The sequence below is a fragment of the Gallinula chloropus genome (genome assembly GCF_964237585.1).
Source record: "Gallinula chloropus genome assembly, chromosome: 3".
Taxonomy (NCBI): Eukaryota; Metazoa; Chordata; class Aves; order Gruiformes; family Rallidae; genus Gallinula; species Gallinula chloropus.
The window spans coordinates 81,563-102,471 of NC_140087.1; the positions used below are offsets into that span (position 1 = coordinate 81,563).

Consider the following 20,909-nt stretch of genomic DNA (forward strand, 5'->3'; position numbering starts at 1 on the left):
TCTCTCCGCCTCTGCTCGTATCTCTCCGCCTCTGCTCGGCCCTTTTCGGCTCCCCCTGCCCCACTAATTACCCGTCTGCCGCTGACCTGCGCTCATTAACAACCCCCCATCTCCTCCAGCGAATTCAACCCCCCTCCCAACCCTACTGCGACCCCTCTGAGAGCCCTCGAACCCCACCATGGCCCCTGACCCCCTAGAAGACCCCCGAAGGAACCCCCAACACCCCAAAAATAGACCCTAGAGAGACCCCCCCAGAACCCCTCAGAGACACCCCCCCCCCCCCAAAGAGCCCCCCCACGATCCCCTAAAAAGGCCCTTAGGGCCCCCCAACTCCCCAAAGCCCACAAAGAGCCCCCCCAAAAAACCCAGACCCCCCAAACAGACCCCATAAAGAACCCTAACCACCCCCCAAAAAACCTGAGACTCCTTAAAGACGCCCCCAAGCCCCTCACATCCCCCCCAAAATGAGACCCCATAAAGATCCCCTCAAAGAACCCCACACCCCCCCTTAGAGAACCCCCCCCAAAAGCCCTAGACCCCACCAAAAAGAGACCCTGTAAAGACCCCATAGTCCCCCAAAAAGAGCCAACCGCCCTGACTCAGCTGCTGCCAGCCCCATCGATGGAAAGATGCCACAACAACAGTGGCCTTGGCCACGCTTTCTTGGAAACAACTGGTTCCCTCATCACCTCTGAATAATAAAAATTCTAAGGCATTTTACAACAATGTCCAATACAACAGTAAACTGCTGCCAAGTATAACCCAGAAAATTGTTAGCCGATTCTCCTCTGTCGAAACCGTTGCCAGCTTTGGGCTGAGATGCCTCCAAGGTTTGGTCACCTTCGTCTTCAGCCAACATTGCCAAGTCTCTTGGCTGTTCTTCTGGATCCCCTGGAAGAAGACTGGTGACTGCCTGGAGAAGTGACTCAATCTGCTCTTCTGTTAGTCTTTCCTCACTTTCTTCCACCATCTGCAGGTCAAAAACCAATACATTGTTATTCAATCCATACTTCCTTCCTCAGCTCCAAACAGGAAGACTCGGCCCCAGTAAATACTGCTTTCAATGGATGCAAGACGTAGCCTGAACTCATCACAAAAGCATTTTACAAAGTGGAACTCTTGTAATATTTATAACAACACAAAACAAAAAAGCTCCCTTGTTAGCCACGACAGCTGGCATGCCACAGTGAGACCCTGCTTCTGTTACAAGGAGAACACCACGCTCAGAACAGGCTTTCCTCCTAAAGCCTCTCAGCCTAAGAAAAACCAAACCAAAATACCCAAAGAATTCCCACAAACTAGAAACCCCCACAAAGCCCAAAAACCAAAGAAGCCACAAACCCCCATTAAAGACACACACAAACCCCAGACCCCACAAGAAAAGCTGCGGGAACTCAAAACACCACAGAAGCCCCTAGCCCTCCCCCAAACCCGCAACCCACAGAACCCCAAAGCCTTCAAAAGGCAGAGAACCAAAACCCCCCCTTAGAACCCCAGTTAAAAAAAACAAACCAACAGAAAAACCTCACAAGCCCACACTAACCCCACAAATCCCAGAGCCTGTAAAAAAACCAACCCACCCAACCCCTATAGCCACAAAAACCAGGAAAAAAAAAAAAAAAAAATCAGTAAAACTACAAACACCTTACCAACCTCCTTGGCTCATTTTCTGAGAGGAGCCTGCACCAGCAGACAGACTAACACATTTTAATCCTAAACTCGGTTCTCTGCGTTCTTTCTCTGCCCCTTCTCTACATCCTTTTCTTTCAACTTCCTCTTCCTACCCACAAGGCTGTCTAAACCAATGGATAGAAACACTAACCCAGGTAACAGTACATCCAGTTCAGATAAAGGCAATGAAATCACCAGCGCCAATACTACGACCTTCTTACAGGTACCACAAGCTCCCAAGAACTCACCTGTAACAGGAAAAGAGGAGAAACCATAGAGACCTTAAATGCAATACGCCAAAACCCGAAAGAGACTTATTCTTGTATATTGAATGTTAAAATCACATGCATAATTACTGAATTCTTTACAGCTGAAAAAATATTTTTAGAAGACGACCCTGACAGTCTACCTGCAACTGCTGCAAGATGTCTATAATAAACCCCCACAATTTTCTGTAATTAAAAACAAACAAACAAACAAACAAAAAAAAAAAACAGGAAAGAATGCAATCAATCATCCAGGTAATTCTGAGTTAACTGATGCCCTGAATGGGACAAGTCGAACCCAAGCTAACACCAGCCAGTTTACTGCAATGCTTGTCTAGCATACACATATATAAATCAAAATGACATGTGGCTAGAGGCCAGGTGCAAAAAAAATAAGACATTTGCACACCACAGCAGACAACCTGCCGAGGGCCACGATATGATATGCTGCAGCAGAGTCTTGTGGCTGTTCGCTCAAACACGCTGGTGGAATAGTCTGCATAACCGGCCCTGGGCACGATTTACATGGCGTTTTCTAAGCTATGCCTGATGTGGCTAAGGGATTTTTACTGGGCAATCCTGGTTTAAGACCAGTCTCGGCTCCTAAGGAATGCCAGCCAACAAAGATGTTTTCAGCCGTTAACAAGAGGAACAGAAATCCAACGACGAGCTGCTGCTTTTAAAACGTGGAGTCATCATTGTGACAAATGGCACCACACAGATCTCTGTTAACACATTTGTAGACAAAGTGGAAGACCTGGGGTTGGGGACAGCTGTGCAACTCAGCCTTCATTTCCCGAGGGCAGGTATGCTCCGTCAGCTGCTGCCAGGTGTCGTCGACAACAAGAAACGGGCTGCACTCTGCCGGCTTGTCCACCTCGAACTTCTCAGCGCAGAGCTGGCGAACATCTTCGGTGGTTATAGACAGTCTCACCAGGAAAGATCTTTCCTGTACATCCACAGTACACTCCCTGGAACGCAACATGAAGGTGGTTCTGTAGAATGAGAAAACACACATCAGCAACTCAAAAACCCCAACAGCTGAAGCGTCAGCAACAAACCTGTCCCCACACTGAGACTCACCCCCGCGATTCCCACGCCCGACAGCCACCTCGCCAACTGCAATACTGGTGGCAAAACTGTGGCAAGCGGAACAGAAATTCCTAAGCCAACACCCTCCTTTCCTCATATTACACTCTAACCCTGCAATTACAGCCAAACAGGACTTGTCCTGCCGAGCAAAACCAGGAAACAAAATGCAGTGAGGCTAAGCAATGTCTGAGGCAGCAGGGTCGAGAGATGGTGCTGCTGCACTACTGCCACAAAACAGGCACCTCCTATGGCCGTGTCAGTCAGAAGGAATAAGAAAAAAGCCTCTGCCAGTGGCAGCAAACGGTGCTGATCCCCAAGTTACTGCGTGATAAGCCATCTGCATTCTTATGCTGCAGCACGCAAAGTGTTTTAGGGTGCTTCAGTCCAGTCAGGACACTTTCATTGCATTAAACCGGTGACAATCTGGGGTCCGAGCCCGATTTAACCGGCTTTCCCATGACAGCTTTTTTTCTTTTTTACAGTAAGGCTTAGAGGGAAGCAGAAAGAAAGCTTCCTCGGCAACATTAGGCTAAACCCTAATGGCAAAAGCCTCGTGGCAAAAGCTGGACCTTTTTTCTGTGTTGAAACTGACATGTTCTTACAACTCCGATAACATGGAAAAAGTCTAAGTGCACCCTACAAGGAAATGCAGTTCTACCTTTCAGAAAGCATTTAAAGAGGAAAAAAAACCAAGCAACAACTGGGGGAAAAGCAACCACAAACATCTTTTGAACACATGAACAAAGCAAGCTGCTGTAGTGTGCTTTTTTTTAAAAAAAAAGACATTAACTGTGGTTACAGACTGAAAAAGATACAATTAAAGGAAGTGGAAAAATGGCACAGTGAGAAAGACCTGTTTATCAACTCAGCGGGTGCCAATGTCTGTATGCTAAACCAATCAGGCACGCTAAATCACAATGGCAAAGATGTACATTGCACAAAAGCAAGCCAGCAAAAGCTACCATTGAGAAGGTGGTTCTACCACTTAAGTTCCAAGAAGCACTCTTATCTTTAACAAAGTATTTTTACAGCTTGCAAACTGAAACACTGAAGCTTTGCAGCAGCATTTAAACGAGGTCAGGACTGACCCTGACGAAACAGGGCCTATCCGTTTCTGTTACCGGGGTGAAGCAATTATGAAAAATCAGCCCTAGAGGAGGAAAATCAAGCTGCAGTTTTAGTTCCTAATGTATGTAACACACAGATGTTTTTAAAAGCACGCGCTTTAGACAGACGGGACTGCTTCGAGAAGAGGCTGAAGCTCCCACAAGCACTCCTAACATATACTAAGTATCAAAGTTATTTATGGAGCGGCAGAAAATTGTACTCAATCATCCTCACAATATGGCATGTTTTGCCTTTTCATCCTAGAGACGGAGGGAGGATGAAGGCCTTCCGGGGTCCGATAGCTGATAAAACTGCAGGAGCCCATCACAAGTGTAGCTACCACATTGTTAAGTCACGATGACTCCCCCTGCTCGATCGAAAATATCTCACCTCATAAGGCAGAGTCCATCAGTAGATTCCCAGGTCACACAGGCCTGCACTCTGCGAGCTGAACAGCTTTCTGTACTTCCACTTTACAGCGGAACCATGAGACTCTCTTGTTATGCTACTGATGTTGCCAACTTTAGGACCACCCTTGGATGGATTTCTACTCCAACAATGTCATCAAAATCTGCGCTGTGAAGAAGAACCCACCTTCCCTAGTCCTTTGCTTCATTTTAAGAAAAATAAACGAATGACAGGTTACCTTCTCCATGCAGAAAACACAGATCCATCGATTCCACCACGTACTCAACTTCAGTATCCAGCTCCAGCATGTCACACCTACTCACCCAGTGTGATAACACAGTCAAGAAGTCATCATTTTCATTCAGCCTCCCTGAGACAAAGGGAATAGAGACAGTCAGAGACAAACTGCGCTTTCCTTACCAGCCTCTTTCCGTTTGAAAGGAAAGTGTTGCTTCGCTGCCTTCGCTGAGAAGTACATCTGTATTACTCTAGATCCTCCTGTAACCAGTGCGCAGCAAAGTGGGTGTCACCTGACACTGGCTGGACAGGACGCCAATGCCAGCTTCGTCCCATACTCTCTAGCGAGCGCAAATCTGACGATGCACACTTTGAGGCGTGCTCTCCTCAGGCAGCAACTCTGTCTTCTACAGGATCTGCTGGAGATGCCCCTCGTTTCATGAACTGCTGCCAACAGCACCTGCATTTATGGAGAATAAAGCATATTCAAGGGCCAGCTTGCTGCCTGGGACAGTGAGATATAGAATGAAAAAAAAAAAAAAGAACACCAGACAACAGGCTAGAGAAATTGTTGGAGAAAACAAGACAGGTGCAGATCACGACAAAGAGATGGAAAAGGAAAGTAACTGCAGTGGCCTGCAGGACAGAGATGGAAGACGAAAAAAGGAGGAAGAGAAAGCAGGAAAAAAGCACAGAGAGAAAAAGAAAAGGGAGAGGGAGATGAAGAAAGAGAAAGGGAGAGAAGAAAAGGGAGCAGGACAGTAGAATAGAGAAGTACAGGCAAGGGGAAAAAAAAAAAAAAATCAGAGGAGTAGTAAGAAAGGGCAGGGGTCAGTGGAGGGCTGGGAAGGACCAAGACTCACAAGAAGGACAACAGGTTCTGGATGGGTAACCACCCAACTCTTAAACTTTTGGGGACTTAATGGGTACAAGGTATCCAAGAAGAAAGCTCAAATAGCAAGCCAAACAGTAATGTCTCCAATGGGCTTGGACATTTCACAAGGGCAACAAAGGCTGACAAGGAAACAAAAGGCAGAGCAGAACCTGTGCTCCATTTTCATTTACCATAAAAAATTATAGAAACCCTGCGAGCCACGGAACCCCCAAAAACCCAATTAAAACCACAAAAGAAACCCAAACCAGAAAACCAAGAAAAGACCAGAGCAAAATAACCACCGAGCCGAAGAAACCAGCAAACCCGGAAACCCCAGACACCACAAGAACCCCCGATAACCACTGAACGCCACAGCAGCCACAAGAGAAGCCCTAAGCCCTCCTCTGCCAAAAGAGCCCCGCGAGACAGAAAACCCACAAGCCGCAACTAGAGAGAGACACAGACCCACGCAAACCCCCAAATCCCCCCAAACCTGCCAGCCCCGCGGCCCGGACACGCTCAGACTGACCGGAAGAGTCCAGTCGCGCCCCGCTGCCGCAACTGAGAGACGGGACACCGCTTAATGTAAGCAAGTGATCGGTTTATTGCACACATACAGCAGCTTATATATTTTCTAAGTGCGTCAAGCTTAGCGAGCTTTAAATTGATTGGATAATATAAAACCGTCAGAAGGCTTTTTACAGGTTACTGATGTCTTCAGGGTTAAAGGTTATCTTCACACCGCAGCTGCAGTTACACCGTCAACACAATGGAATGCTCCTCGCTTCATGATGTTTTGAGACGCCCCGTTCTTCGGGTCTCCCACAGCCTTCACAGCCTTCGTCCGACCAAGGCTATCAGGCCTCCCACAACTTTCGTCCGACCAAGGCTATCAGATCTTGGTCGCTTGCTCCACTGTGCAATTTCGCAGCTGCAGAATCATCGTCTGCTTTTCCCACATCTCCCCCGTTCTGTTGAACAATAAGAACCTTGTGAATAGCATTAGATATCATTGTCTGTACACACTGTAAAAAGCAGGGCAAAAGTATTAAAAACAACAAAATAACAAGTACTACATATAGCATTGTTTTGATTAAGCTTCTTATCCACCCTGTAAAGCCCCAGCTAGAAAATAGCTGGTCTAGCCAGTCCCATCTATCATCTTCTCGGAGTTTCATAACTCCGTTCTTAAGTTGTTGTATGCTGGCGTGGATTGATTCCGAGTGGTCTGAAAGATTCATACAACACATGCCTTCAAAATCCTCACAGCCATGTCCTTGAGCTAAAAGCAAAAAATCTATAGCAGCACGATTTTGCAAAGTTGCATGTCGTACACTATCTACATCAAGCAAAAGACCAGAAAGCGCTTTACTAGTAGCATTGGTCTGCTTTGTTAGCCAGCATCCCAATTTGTCCAAGGTGCCGAGTGCTTTTGCAGACACGACACCAGGGGCAAGGAATGAGGCCGTAAAGCGTTGTCCAATTATCAAGTGGCAATCCTACCAGACAGGTAGAAAAGGGATTTTCTGGGGAGGCAGTAGCCAGACAAAGAGTATCTTGACCTGTTAGGTTGGCCAGTGTAACCCATATGTTAACCTTAGGGAAAAATGGGGGAAAAGGATTAGCTTTCACTGCGGCTCCAAACAAAAGCAAAAGGAGTATCATGATAGTAGTTTTCAAGTAGGCAGTGAAACGTCCGCGTCCGGTTCTTCGGCTGGGGTCGTCGTCAGTGGTTCTCTAAAGGGTTTAACGTTCCTCGCCGGGATCCACCGCGGACCACGTTCTGTAGAAACACAAGCATAACCCCTTCCCCAAGTGACAAGCGGATAAGGGCCTAAAATTTTTCCTGTTTCTAGGTCTCTTATTAAAACTGGTGCCTTTTTTGATTCTGTAAATTCTTGGCTCATGTTAAAGTGTCGAACAATAGGAGGATTTTGATCCATCAAGGAACAATTTAAAAAATTAAAAACATATAATGCTTTCTGTAATCTTTCTCCTGGGGTTGCCTGCTTCATTCCCCCTTTCTGTTTTTGTAAAATATTTTTTAAAGATTGGTGGGAGCGCTCAATGAGAGATTGACCGGTAGGGGAATGAGGTATTCCTGTAATATGTGTAATGCCCCAGGTATTGAAAAAGTTTTGTATAGTAGCAGAAATATATGCAGGTCCATTGTCTGTTTTTATTTTTTGGGGTATGCCTAAAGTGGCAAAGGCTTGTAAAAAGTGGCGTTTAGCATCGCGAGCTTTCTCTCCCATATGACAGGATGCATACAAGGCTCCCGAAAAGGTGTCTATTGAAACATGTATATATTTTTGTTTTCCAAATTCTGGATAGTGTGTGACATCAGTTTGCCATAACTGTAAGGCTTGCAGTCCTCGGGGGTTAATTCCACCCGCGACTGATGGGAAAGACACTCGTTGGCAATCAGGACATGTAGCAATAATTTCTGTTGCCTGTTGTGTAGTGAGGTTGAAGGAGCGTTTTAATGCTCCGGCATTCTGGTGGAAAAAAGAATGGCTAAGCCTTGCTTGAGCAAAGAGATCTGGGAGAATTTGTGCAGTAAGGGTTAATAGGTCAGCTTGTCTATTTCCTTCCGCAATATAGCCTGGTAAGGTGGTATGTGAGCGGACATGCATAATAAAATAAGGAGTTAATCTAGAGTCCAACAAGGCAATAAGTTCCTGAAACAGATCAAATAAGAGAGAGTTAGAAACATCTTTCAAAACAGCGGCTTCTGCACGTTGAACTATTCCTGCAACATAGGCAGAATCAGTAATTATGTTAAGTGGTTCTGACCATTTACGGAAAACACGTACAACTGCTGCAAGTTCTACAATTTGAGGCGAGCCCGGTACTAGAGAAATGTCTGAGTTCCAGTTTTGGGTTTGTTGGTCCCACCAGATAATGACAGACTTATGAGTTTTTCCGGACCCATCCGTAAATACTGTGAAAGCTTCCAGAGGTGTCTCACTTCGCTTTGGTTTCTGTGACAGTTGAAAGTCAAGGTGTAAGAGTTTATGAGCTGGTAGGTGAGAAGAGATTTGTCCAGAGTAGTCTGCGAGGGCCATGGCAAAGACGTCTGACCGGTGGTATAGCCACGAAAGGTAAGCCTTGACCACTGGTAAATATATGTGTACAAAGTCAATTCCTGCCAAGGCTAGTAGTCGTTGACGCGCTTTAAGAATCAGAGAGGCAAACATCTCATGTTGCGTAAGTATAGTTTTTGAGGGTTGGTGTGATAAAAATATCCATTCAATGATTATCAATGGGTCTTTTTGTGTAATATCCCATTGGAAAATGAGGGCGTATGGCTGTCGTGCAGGATTTAAAATTGCTAAATAAAAAGGAAGGTTTAAGTCACAACGGTGTGCCTGTCTAGACTCAATAGCCTCAGTCACCTTTGCAATAGCCATCTGAGATAGTTTGTCTAATGTTCTCGGAGCACAAATGTTAGTGTCTCCTTTCAGGAGTTTAAAAAGAGGATCAAGATCAGAGTTTGTGATTCCCAATAGTGGACGAACCCAGTTTATGGTTCCCAGGAGTTTTTGCACATCATTCAGATTGGTAATTTTTGTGTTTAGGGTAAGTGGCTGAGGTGCTATAGTTTTTGATCGTATTAGCCAGCCCAAATATTTCCATGGGGATATTGATTGAACCTTTTCAGAGGCAATACAGAATCCAGCTGCATCTACAGCTTTAATGACAAGGGCTACGGCCTTCTGCATGTCTTCTTCATGAAGGGCGGCTACAAGGATGTCGTCCATATAATGGTATATTAAAATAGTAGACATGGACTTCCTTATTGGGCTTAAAATTTTTGCTATGTACCATTGGCAAATTGTTGGACTGTTTTTCATTCCTTGTGGCAGCACTACCCAATGGAATCGGCGTAAAGGCTCTTGTACATTGACGCTTGGAATTGAAAAGGCAAATTTGGGTGCATCCTGAGGGTGCAAAGGTATGTTAAAGAAACAATCTTTTAAATCAATCACTGTAAGATGCCAATCCCGAGGTAACATGGTTGGTGAGGGGAGCCCCGGTTGGAGTGGTCCCATATCTTCCATAGCGTCATTAATTTTTCTAAGATCATGCAGTAGGCGCCACTTGCCATTTGGTTTTTTGATAACAAAAACAGGAGAATTCCAGGGACTGACCGAGGGTAACACATGTCCCTTTTGTAATTGTTCCTCTACTAGATCATTTAGAGCGCGCAATTTCTCAATAGGAAGGGTCTCATAGCTGCAAAGGCAGCAGCCATAGTCTCAAATTTATGATCCATTGTCCCTATGCGATTGCATGCCTCAATCATTTCAATTAGAGTAGGATTCCTGTTTGGTAAAGCCTGTAAGACTCGTTTACAGTCCACATTAGCATTCTCTACAGCCAGTTTTAAAAGTAGTATTTCTCTCGCTTCCTTGTTGTCAATCTGTTTCTCTAACGCCATGCTCAGTCTATCTATAAATTGCATATAAGACTCACGAGGTTCCTGTATTATAGCAGTAAAGGCTTTTTGTGGTTTTTGAGTATCGGGGGTCTTTAAAAGTGCCTTTTTTGCTTCCTCGCGTACAGCTCTCAGAGCTTCCCTTGGGACCTCTCTGGCTTGGGTTACGGGGTCAGCGTACTGCCCCGTCCCCGTTAAATGCTCCAAAGTTAATGCAGCCATATTAGGATCATTATGTCCTACATAGCTTGTCAGGAGGGTTTGTAACCCCTGTCTCCATTGAGATTCCCACAAGGTGTATTGCGTGGGTGTACACAGTAATTGTGCGAGAGCTTTGAGATCATGGGGTGTCATAGTATAAGTATCCAAAACTGACGATAGCATAGTAACAAAGTAGGGAGAAGATAAACCGTGCTCCGTAGCCGTGCGACGCAATTCCTTAATCACAGAAAAAGACAGAGGTTCCCACTGAGCCCTGCGCCCGAGCCCTTGATACATGACCGGTGCTACGATTTTTTGTGCCATTTCCAAGTCCCCTTCCCGTAACGCTTGCCGTTTGATTTTGGTCCATACGTTGTGCGGGTCAGGGGGGAACAAATCAGGCTCATCCTCCGGGTCCGAAGGACCAGGATCAAAGGGGTCGTCTTCAGGAGGGTAATTTACTAATCCCCCTTTATTTGAGGATGGCTTTGGCACAAATGAAGGGTCGGTTTCGGGGGAGGGAGGGAGTTCCGGTGGGGCTAAAGGAGCGACAGGGGAATCGTCTCCGTCAGTCTTTTCCAGGTGATTGATTCGCTCTATTAGAGCGCTCTTGCTCTTTTAAAGTTTCAAATATAATTCTCCACCAAGGGAGCAGTTTTTGCGCCTGGGGGTCACCCTTTGTGGCTCCGTCCCAAAGTTTAACACCCACGGAGTCCCATATATCCGTTGTAAAAATATTCGATGCAGTGACAGTGGGGATTTTAACCTGGACCCACTTCAAAGTGCATTTAAGATCGTGACCCGAAATAGTCTTATCATGTTTAGCTAATAAAGCTTTCATAAGTTCATATACGTCTCTTTCTACGGGAGTCGAAACTTGCCCTCCCATCTGGATTACCCGCAGCTCACCTCTCTTCCCCGAGGGATTGTTTGCCGGCTCCTGCTTCCTTTCAGCAGCGTACTCTGTAGTTCTGCGGGAGTTGCGACCGGCTGCCAGATAGGCAGTTCTCCAGTTCCTTGGAGTGCCGAGTCGTCCGGTCCGCTTCGGATCGAATCACGTCCTCCGGTCCGCTTAGGATCGAATCACGTCGTCCGGTCCGTTTTGGATCGAATCACGTCGGGGTCACCATTTGCCGCAACTGAGAGACGGGACACCGCTTAATGTAAGCAAGTGATCGGTTTATTGCACACATACAGCAGCTTATATATTTTCTAAGTGCGTCAAGCTTAGCGAGCTTTAAATTGATTGGATAATATAAAACCGTCAGAAGGCTTTTTACAGGTTACTGATGTCTTCAGGGTTAAAGGTTATCTTCACACCGCAGCTGCAGTTACACCGTCAACACAATGGAATGCTCCTCGCTTCATGATGTTTTGAGACGCCCCGTTCTTCGGGTCTCCCACAGCCTTCACAGCCTTCGTCCGACCAAGGCTATCAGGCCTCCCACAACTTTCGTCCGACCAAGGCTATCAGATCTTGGTCGCTTGCTCCACTGTGCAATTTCGCAGCTGCAGAATCATCGTCTGCTTTTCCCACACCCCGCCCCGCCGGCCCCTTCGGTGCCCCGTGTCTCCCGTGCCGGCTGCTCGGGGAACGGGAGCTCTGGCCCGGCCGCACCCCCGAGCCCCCGCCGCGACCCCCTCCGCGCACTGCCCGCGCGGCGCGGAGCCCCCCCTCCCGGCCCAGACACCCCGCCGGACGCCGCGGAGACACGTCCCGGCACGGACCGGCGCCGGCAGAAGGCCGGCCGCGGCTGGGGGGGGGTGGAAGGCGCGGCGCCTCGCCGCCCGCGCGCCCCGCACCGACCCCCGGCCCGCCGCGACCACTCGCGCCGCGACCCGCCGACCGCCCGGCCCCGGCCGACCCCGCGACGGGCGGCGGAACCGGAGCCTCACCGGGAGGGAGCGCCGGCATCCCGACGGGCCCCCTCATCGCCCCGGAAAGCACGGGCAGGCTCCTCGTGGCAGCTCCGCGGTTATACTGCCCGGAAAGGAGCGGGGCATGCCGGGATATACTGCCCCGGAAAGGAGCGGGGCATGCCGGGATATACTCCCCCGCAAGGGAGCGGGGCATGCCGGGATACGTTCCAGTGCGGCTCCGGCGGAAAAATGGCCGCCGGAGGACTTCCGGGCATGGCGGCGCCCATCTCCGTACGGCTCCGGCGGTTAAATGGCGACCGAGGGGCTTACGGGCATGGCGGCGCCCATCTCCGTGCGGGTCCGGCGGAAAAATGGCCGCCGGGGGGCTTCCGGGCATGGCGGCGCCCATCTCCGTGCGGCTTCGGCGGTTAAAAGGCGGCCGGGGGGCTTCCGGGCATGGCGGCGCCCATCTCCGTGCGGCTCCGGCGGAAAAATGGCCGCCGGGGGGCTTCCGGGCATGGCGGCGCCCATCTCCGTACGGCTCCGGCGGTTAAATGGCGACCGAGGGGCTTACGGGCATGGCGGCGCCCACCTCCGTGCGGCTACGGCGGAAAAATGGCCGCCGGGGGGCTTCCGGGCATGGCGGCGCCCATCTCCGTGCGGCTTCGGCGGTTAAAAGGCGGCCAGGGGGGCCTTCCGGGCATGGCGGCGCCCATCTCCGTGCGGCTACGGCGGAAAAATGGCCGCCGGGGGGCTTCCGGGCATGGCGGCGCCCATCTCCGTGCGGCTCCGGCGGTTAAAAGGCGGCCGGGGGGCTTCCGAGCATGGCGGCGCCCATCTCCGTGAGGCTCCGACGGAAAAATGGCCGCCGGGGGGCTTCCGGGCCCCCGTTTGGGGGCGCGAGCTTGGGGGGGGCTACACAGCACAGCTGCCCCGTTCGGGAAGCTAAGCAGGGACCAGTTCGGTCAGCGCCCGGATGGGCGACCTCACCCCGTCTTCGAATCCCCGCACCTAACAGTGCCCCCGCCACGTGCGCCCCTCCTCCCAAAATCTGACCCCCCCCGAGGGAGTCCCATCACCTTCGAGGGTTCCCCGGACCTGACAGTGCCCCGGCCGACCCCGCGACGGGCGAAGGAAACCCCGCCTCACCGGGAGGGAACTTTCGGAACGCTGCGGCTTCCGTGCGCTGCGCCACCCGGGCGCAGTACCGCTGCGTGTCCGCAAGGCGGCAGCACCGAGTGATCCCGCGAGGGGGGGGGCGGGGGGGGGTACCGGCGCCTCTCCGGGAGGGAGCGTCCGGTGACCTCACAGCTTCCCCGTCCGGGAAGCTAAGCAGGTACCAGCTCGGTCAGCGCCCGGATGGGCGACCTCACCCCGTCTTCGAATCCCCGCACATGACAGTGACCCCCCCCCCACCCGCGCGCCCCCTCCCAAAATCTGCCCCCCCGAGGGAGTCCCATCGCCTTCGGGGGTTCCCCGGACCTGACAGTGCCCCGGCCGACCCCGCGACGGGCGGCGGAACCCCCCCCTCACCGGGAGGGAGCGGCCGCCCCGCAATGGCGGCGTCCCTCGTTAAAGCGCCCTGCCGCTCGCGCTGCGCCGCCCGGCCGCAGTCCGCACGCAGCGGGCTCTGCGCGCACCCGCGCAGGAACGCGGCGAGTGTGCACGGAGGCAGCAGGACGCGGCGGCTTCCGTGCGCTGCGCCACCCGGGCGCAGTACCGCTGCGTGTCCGCAAGGCGGCAGCACCGAGGACCCCCGTGTTCGAATCCCCGCTCGGGCCTTTCCGCCAGTGCTCGGGCCTTTCCGCCAGTGCTCGTATCTCTCCGCCTCTGCTCGTATCTCTCCGCCTCTGCTCGGCCCTTTTCGGCTCCCCCTGCCCCACTAATTACCCGTCTGCCGCTGACCTGCGCTCATTAACAACCCCCCATCTCCTCCAGCGAATTCAACCCCCCTCCCAACCCTACTGCGACCCCTCTGAGAGCCCTCGAACCCCACCCTGGCCCCTGACCCCCTAGAAGACCCCCGAAGGAACCCCCAACACCCCAAAAATAGACCCTAGAGAGACCCCCCCAGAACCCCTCAGAGACACACCCCCCCCCAAAGAGCCCCCCCACGATCCCCTAAAAAGGCCCTTAGGGCCCCCCAACTCCCCAAAGAGCCCCCCCAAAAAACCCAGACCCCCCAAACAGACCCCATAAAGAACCCTAACCACCCCCCAAAAAACCTGAGACTCCTTAAAGACGCCCCCAAGCCCCTCACATCCCCCCCAAAATGAGACCCCATAAAGATCCCCTCAAAGAACCCCACACCCCCCCTTAGAGAACCCCCCCCAAAAGCCCTAGACCCCACCAAAAAGAGACCCTGTAAAGACCCCATAGTCCCCCAAAAAGAGCCAACCGCCCTGACTCAGCTGCTGCCAGCCCCATCGATGGAAAGATGCCACAACAACAGTGGCCTTGGCCACGCTTTCTTGGAAACAACTGGTTCCCTCATCACCTCTGAATAATAAAAATTCTAAGGCATTTTACAACAATGTCCAATACAACAGTAAACTGCTGCCAAGTATAACCCAGAAAATTGTTAGCCGATTCTCCTCTGTCGAAACCGTTGCCAGCTTTGGGCTGAGATGCCTCCAAGGTTTGGTCACCTTCGTCTTCAGCCAACATTGCCAAGTCTCTTGGCTGTTCTTCTGGATCCCCTGGAAGAAGACTGGTGACTGCCTGGAGAAGTGACTCAATCTGCTCTTCTGTTAGTCTTTCCTCACTTTCTTCCACCATCTGCAGGTCAAAAACCAATACATTGTTATTCAATCCATACTTCCTTCCTCAGCTCCAAACAGGAAGACTCAGCCCCAGTAAATACTGCTTTCAATGGATGCAAGACGTAGCCTGAACTCATCACAAAAGCATTTTACAAAGTGGAACTCTTGTAATATTGATAACAACACAAAACAAAAAAGCTCCCTTGTTAGCCACGACAGCTGGCATGCCACAGTGAGACCCTGCTTCTGTTACAAGGAGAACACCACGCTCAGAACAGGCTTTCCTCCTAAAGCCTCTCAGCCTAAGAAAAACCAAACCAAAATACCCAAAGAATTCCCACAAACTAGAAACCCCCACAAAGCCCAAAAACCAAAGAAGCCACAAACCCCCATTAAAGACACACACACAAACCCCAGACCCCACAAGAAAAGCTGCGGGAACTCAAAACACCACAGAAGCCCCTAGCCCTCCCCCAAACCCGCAACCCACAGAACCCCAAAGCCTTCAAAAGGCAGAGAACCAAAACCCCCCCTTAGAACCCCAGTTAAAAAAAACAAACCAACAGAAAAACCTCACAAGCCCACACTAACCCCACAAATCCCAGAGCCTGTAAAAAAACCAACCCACCCAACCCCTATAGCCACAAAAACCAGGAAAAAAAAAAAAAAAAAAAATCAGTAAAACTACAAACACCTTACCAACCTCCTTGGCTCATTTTCTGAGAGGAGCCTGCACCAGCAGACAGACTAACACATTTTACTCCTAAACTCGGTTCTCTGCGTTCTTTCTCTGCCCCTTCTCTACATCCTTTTCTTTCAACTTCCTCTTCCTACCCACAAGGCTGTCTAAACCAATGGATAGAAACACTAACCCAGGTAACAGTACATCCAGTTCAGATAAAGGCAATGAAATCACCAGCGCCAATACTACGACCTTCTTACAGGTACCACAAGCTCCCAAGAACTCACCTGTAACAGGAAAAGAGGAGAAACCATAGAGACCTTAAATGCAATACGCCAAAACCCGAAAGAGACTTATTCTTGTATATTGAATGTTAAAATCACATGCATAATTACAGAATTCTTTACAGCTGAAAAAATATTTTTAGAAGACGACCCTGACAGTCTACCTGCAACTGCTGCAAGATGTCTATAATAAACCCCCACAATTTTCTGTAATTAAAAACAAACAAACAAAAAAAAAAACAAACCAGGAAAGAATGCAATCAATCATCCAGGTAATTCTGAGTTAACTGATGCCCTGAATGGGACAAGTCGAACCCAAGCTAACACCAGCCAGTTTACTGCAATGCTTGTCTAGCATACACGTATATAAATCAAAATGACATGTGGCTAGAGGCCAGGTGCAAAAAGAATAAGACATTTGCACACCACAGCAGACAACCTGCCGAGGGCCACGATATGATATGCTGCAGCAGAGTCTTGTGGCTGTTCGCTCAAACACGCTGGTGGAATAGTCTGCATAACCGGCCCTGGGCACGATTTACATGGCGTTTTCTAAGCTATGCCTGATGTGGCTAAGGGATTTTTACTGGGCAATCCTGGTTTAAGACCAGTCTCGGCTCCTAAGGAATGCCAGCCAACAAAGATGTTTTCAGCCGTTAACAAGAGGAACAGAAATCCAACGACGAGCTGCTGCTTTTAAAACGTGGAGTCATCATTGTGACAAATGACACCACACAGATCTCTGTTAACACATTTGTAGACAAAGTGGAAGACCTGGGGTTGGGGACAGCTGTGCAACTCAGCCTTCATTTCCCGAGGGCAGGTATGCTCCGTCAGCTGCTGCCAGGTGTCGTCGACAACAAGAAACGGGCTGCACTCTGCCGGCTTGTCCACCTCGAACTTCTCAGCGCAGAGCTGGCGAACATCTTCGGTGGTTATAGACAGTCTCACCAGGAAAGATCTTTCCTGTACATCCACAGTACACTCCCTGGAACGCAACATGAAGGTGGTTCTGTAGAATGAGAAAACACACATCAGCAACTCAAAAACCCCAACAGCTGAAGCGTCAGCAACAAACCTGTCCCCACACTGAGACTCACCCCCACGATTCCCACGCCCGACAGCCACCTCGCCAACTGCAATACTGGTGGCAAAACTGTGGCAAGCGGAACAGAAATTCCTAAGCCAACACCCTCCTTTCCTCATATTACACTCTAACCCTGCAATTACAGCCAAACAGGACTTGTCCTGCCGAGCAAAACCAGGAAACAAAATGCAGTGAGGCTAAGCAATGTCTGAGGCAGCAGGGTCGAGAGATGGTGCTGCTGCACTACTGCCACAAAACAGGCACCTCCTATCGCCGTGTCAGTCAGAAGGAATAAGAAAAAAGCCTCTGCCAGTGGCAGCAAACGGTGCTGATCCCCAAGTTACTGCGTGATAAGCCATCTGCATTCTTATGCTGCAGCACGCAAAGTGTTTTAGGGTGCTTCAGTCCAGTCAGGACACTTTCATTGCATTAAACCGGTGACAATCTGGGGTCCGAGCCCGATTTAACCGGCTTTCCCATGACAGCTTTTTTTCTTTTTTACAGTAAGGCTTAGAGGGAAGCAGAAAGAAAGCTTCCTCGGCAACATTAGGCTAAACCCTAATGGCAAAAGCCTCGTGGCAAAAGCTGGACCTTTTTTCTGTGTTGAAACTGACATGTTCTTACAAGTCCGATAACATGGAAAAAGTCTAAGTGCACCCTACAAGGAAATGCAGTTCTACCTTTCAGAAAGCATTTAAAGAGGAAAAAAAACCAAGCAACAACTGGGGGAAAAGCAACCACAAACATCTTTTGAACACATGAACAAAGCAAGCTGCTGTAGTGTGCTTTTTTTTAAAAAAAAAGACATTAACTGTGGTTACAGACTGAAAAAGATACAATTAAAGGAAGTGGAAAAATGGCACAGTGAGAAAGACCTGTTTATCAACTCAGCGGGTGCCAATGTCTGTATGCTAAACCAATCAGGCACGCTAAATCACAATGGCAAAGATGTACATTGCACAAAAGCAAGCCAGCAAAAGCTACCATTGAGAAGGTGGTTCTACCACTTAAGTTCCTAGAAGCACTCTTATCTTTAACAAAGTATTTTTACAGCTTGCAAACTGAAACACTGAAGCTTTGCAGCAGCATTTAAAGGAGGTCAGGACTGACCCTGACGAAACAGGGCCTATCCGTTTCTGTTACCGGGGTGAAGCAATTATGAAAAATCAGCCCTAGAGGAGGAAAATCAAGCTGCAGTTTTAGTTCCTAATGTATGTAACACACAGATGTTTTTAAAAGCACGCGCTTTAGACAGACGGGACTGCTTCGAGAAGAGGCTGAAGCTCCCACAAGCACTCCTAACATATACTAAGTATCAAAGTTATTTATGGAGCGGCAGAAAATTGTACTCAATCATCCTCACAATATGGCATTTTTTGCCTTTTCATCCTAGAGACGGAGGGAGGATGAAGGCCTTCCGGGGTCCGAGAGCTGATAAAACTGCAGGAGCCCATCACAAGTGTAGCTACCACATTGTTAAGTCACGATGACTCCCCCTGCTCGATCGAAAATATCTCACCTCATAAGGCAGAGTCCATCAGTAGATTCCCAGGTCACACAGGCCTGCACTCTGCGAGCTGAACAGCTTTCTGTACTTCCACTTTACAGCGGAACCATGAGACTCTCTTGTTATGCTACTGATGTTGCCAACTTTAGGACCACCCTTGGATGGATTTCTACTCCAACAATGTCATCAAAATCTGCGCTGTGAAGAAGAACCCACCTTCCCTAGTCCTTTGCTTCATTTTAAGAAAAATAAACGAATGACAGGTTACCTTCTCCATGCAGAAAACACAGATCCATCGATTCCACCACGTACTCAACTTCAGTATCCAGCTCCAGCATGTCACACCTACTCACCCAGTGTGATAACACAGTCAAGAAGTCATCATTTTCATTCAGCCTCCCTGAGACAAAGGGAATAGAGACAGTCAGAGACAAACTGCGCTTTCCTTACCAGCCTCACCGTTTGAAAGGAAAGTGTTGCTTCGCTGCCTTCGCTGAGAAGTACATCTGTATTACTCTAGATCCTCCTGTAACCAGTGCGCAGCAAAGTGGGTGTCACCTGACACTGGCTGGACAGGACGCCAATGCCAGCTTCGTCCCATACTCTCTAGCGAGCGCAAATCTGACGATGCACACTTTGAGGCGTGCTCTCCTCAGGCAGCGACTCTGTCTTCTACAGGATCTGCTGGAGATGCCCCTCGTTTCATGAACTGCTGCCAACAGCACCTGCATTTATGGAGAATAAAGCATATTCAAGGGCCAGCTTGCTGCCTGGGACAGTGAGATATAGAATGAAAAAAAAAAAAAAGAACACCAGACAACAGGCTAGAGAAATTGTTGGAGAAAACAAGACAGGTGCAGATCACGACAAAGAGATGGAAAAGGAAAGTAACTGCAGTGGCCTGCAGGACAGAGATGGAAGACGAAAAAAGGAGGAAGAGAAAGCAGGAAAAAAGCACAGAGAGAAAAAGAAAAGGGAGAGGGAGATGAAGAAAGAGAAAGGGAGAGAAGAAAAGGGAGCAGGACAGTAGAATAGAGAAGTACAGGCAAGGGGAAAAAAAAAAAAAAATCAGAGGAGTAGTAAGAAAGGGCAGGGGTCAGTGGAGGGCTGGGAAGGACCAAGACTCACAAGAAGGACAACAGGTTCTGGATGGGTAACCACCCAACTCTTAAACTTTTGGGGACTTAATGGGTACAAGGTATCCAAGAAGAAAGCTCAAATAGCAAGCCAAACAGTAATGTCTCCAATGGGCTTGGACATTTCACAAGGGCAACAAAGGCTGACAAGGAAACAAAAGGCAGAGCAGAACCTGTGCTCCATTTTCATTTACCATAAAAAATTATAGAAACCCTGCGAGCCACGGAACCCCCAAAAACCCAATTAAAACCACAAAAGAAACCCAAACCAGAAAACCAAGAAAAGACCAGAGCAAAATAACCACCGAGCCGAAGAAACCAGCAAACCCGGAAACCCCAGACACCACAAGAACCCCCGATAACCACTGAACGCCACAGCAGCCACAAGAGAAGCCCTAAGCCCTCCTCTGCCAAAAGAGCCCCGCGAGACAGAAAACCCACAAGCCGCAACTAGAGAGAGACACAGACCCACGCAAACCCCCAAATCCCCCCAAACCTGCCAGCCCCGCGGCCCGGACACGCTCAGACTGACCGGAAGAGTCCAGTCGCGCCCCGCCCCGCCGGCCCCTTCGGTGCCCCGTGTCTCCCGTGCCGGCTGCTCGGGGAACGGGAGCTCTGGCCCGGCCGCACCCCCGAGCCCCCGCCGCGACCCCCTCCGCGCACTGCCCGCGCGGCGCGGAGCCCCCCCTCCCGGCCCAGACACCCCGCCGGACGCCGCGGAGACACGTCCCGGCACGGACCGGCGCCGGCAGAAGGCCGGCCGCGGCTGGGGGGGGGTGGAAGGCGCGGCGCCTCGCCGCCCGCGCGCCCCGCACCGACCCCCGGCCCGCCGCGACCACTCGCGCCGCGACCCGCCGACCGCCCGGCCCCGGCCGACCCCGCGACGGGCGGCGGAACCGGAGCCTCACCGGGAGGGAGCGCCGGCATCCCGACGGGCCCCCTCATCGCCCCGGAAAGCACGGGCAGGCTCCTCGTGGCAGCTCCGCGGTTATACTGCCCGGAAAGGAGCGGGGCATGCCGGGATATACTGCCCCGGAAAGGAGCGGGGCATGCCGGGATATACTCCCCCGCAAGGGAGCGGGGCATGCCGGGATACGTTCCAGTGCGGCTCCGGCGGAAAAATGGCCGCCGGAGGACTTCCGGGCATGGCGGCGCCCATCTCCGTACGGCTCCGGCGGTTAAATGGCGACCGAGGGGCTTACGGGCATGGCGGCGCCCATCTCCGTGCGGGTCCGGCGGAAAAATGGCCGCCGGGGGGCTTCCGGGCATGGCGGCGCCCATCTCCGTGCGGCTT

General features: G+C 50.5%; 2 long non-coding RNA genes across 7 annotated transcripts; both read right to left on the reverse strand.

Moving 5' to 3' along the window:
* Positions 1 to 639: 639 nt before the first annotated feature.
* On the reverse strand, positions 640 to 12,248 carry LOC311189352. 3 transcript variants are annotated; one of them, XR_014617164.1, is made up of 5 exons: positions 12,194 to 12,248; positions 4,783 to 4,914; positions 2,695 to 2,932; positions 1,823 to 1,919; positions 640 to 970 (listed from the first exon to the last, which is right to left on the reverse strand). It is a non-coding gene; the product is annotated as an uncharacterized lncRNA (long non-coding RNA). The 3 variants fall into 3 exon arrangements; XR_014617165.1 differs by lacking the exon at positions 12,194 to 12,248 and adding an exon at positions 5,075 to 5,106; XR_014617166.1 differs by lacking the exons at positions 4,783 to 4,914; positions 12,194 to 12,248 and having other exon boundaries at positions 2,695 to 3,228.
* A 2,356-nt stretch (positions 12,249 to 14,604) lies between these two features.
* Positions 14,605 to 20,578, reverse strand: LOC311190314. Of its 4 annotated transcripts, none has more exons than XR_014617201.1 (5): positions 20,524 to 20,578; positions 18,748 to 18,879; positions 16,660 to 16,897; positions 15,792 to 15,888; positions 14,605 to 14,935 (listed from the first exon to the last, which is right to left on the reverse strand). It is a non-coding gene; the product is annotated as an uncharacterized lncRNA (long non-coding RNA). The 4 variants fall into 4 exon arrangements; XR_014617203.1 differs by lacking the exon at positions 20,524 to 20,578 and adding an exon at positions 19,038 to 19,069; XR_014617202.1 differs by lacking the exon at positions 20,524 to 20,578 and having other exon boundaries at positions 18,748 to 19,267.
* Positions 20,579 to 20,909: the final 331 nt, after the last annotated feature.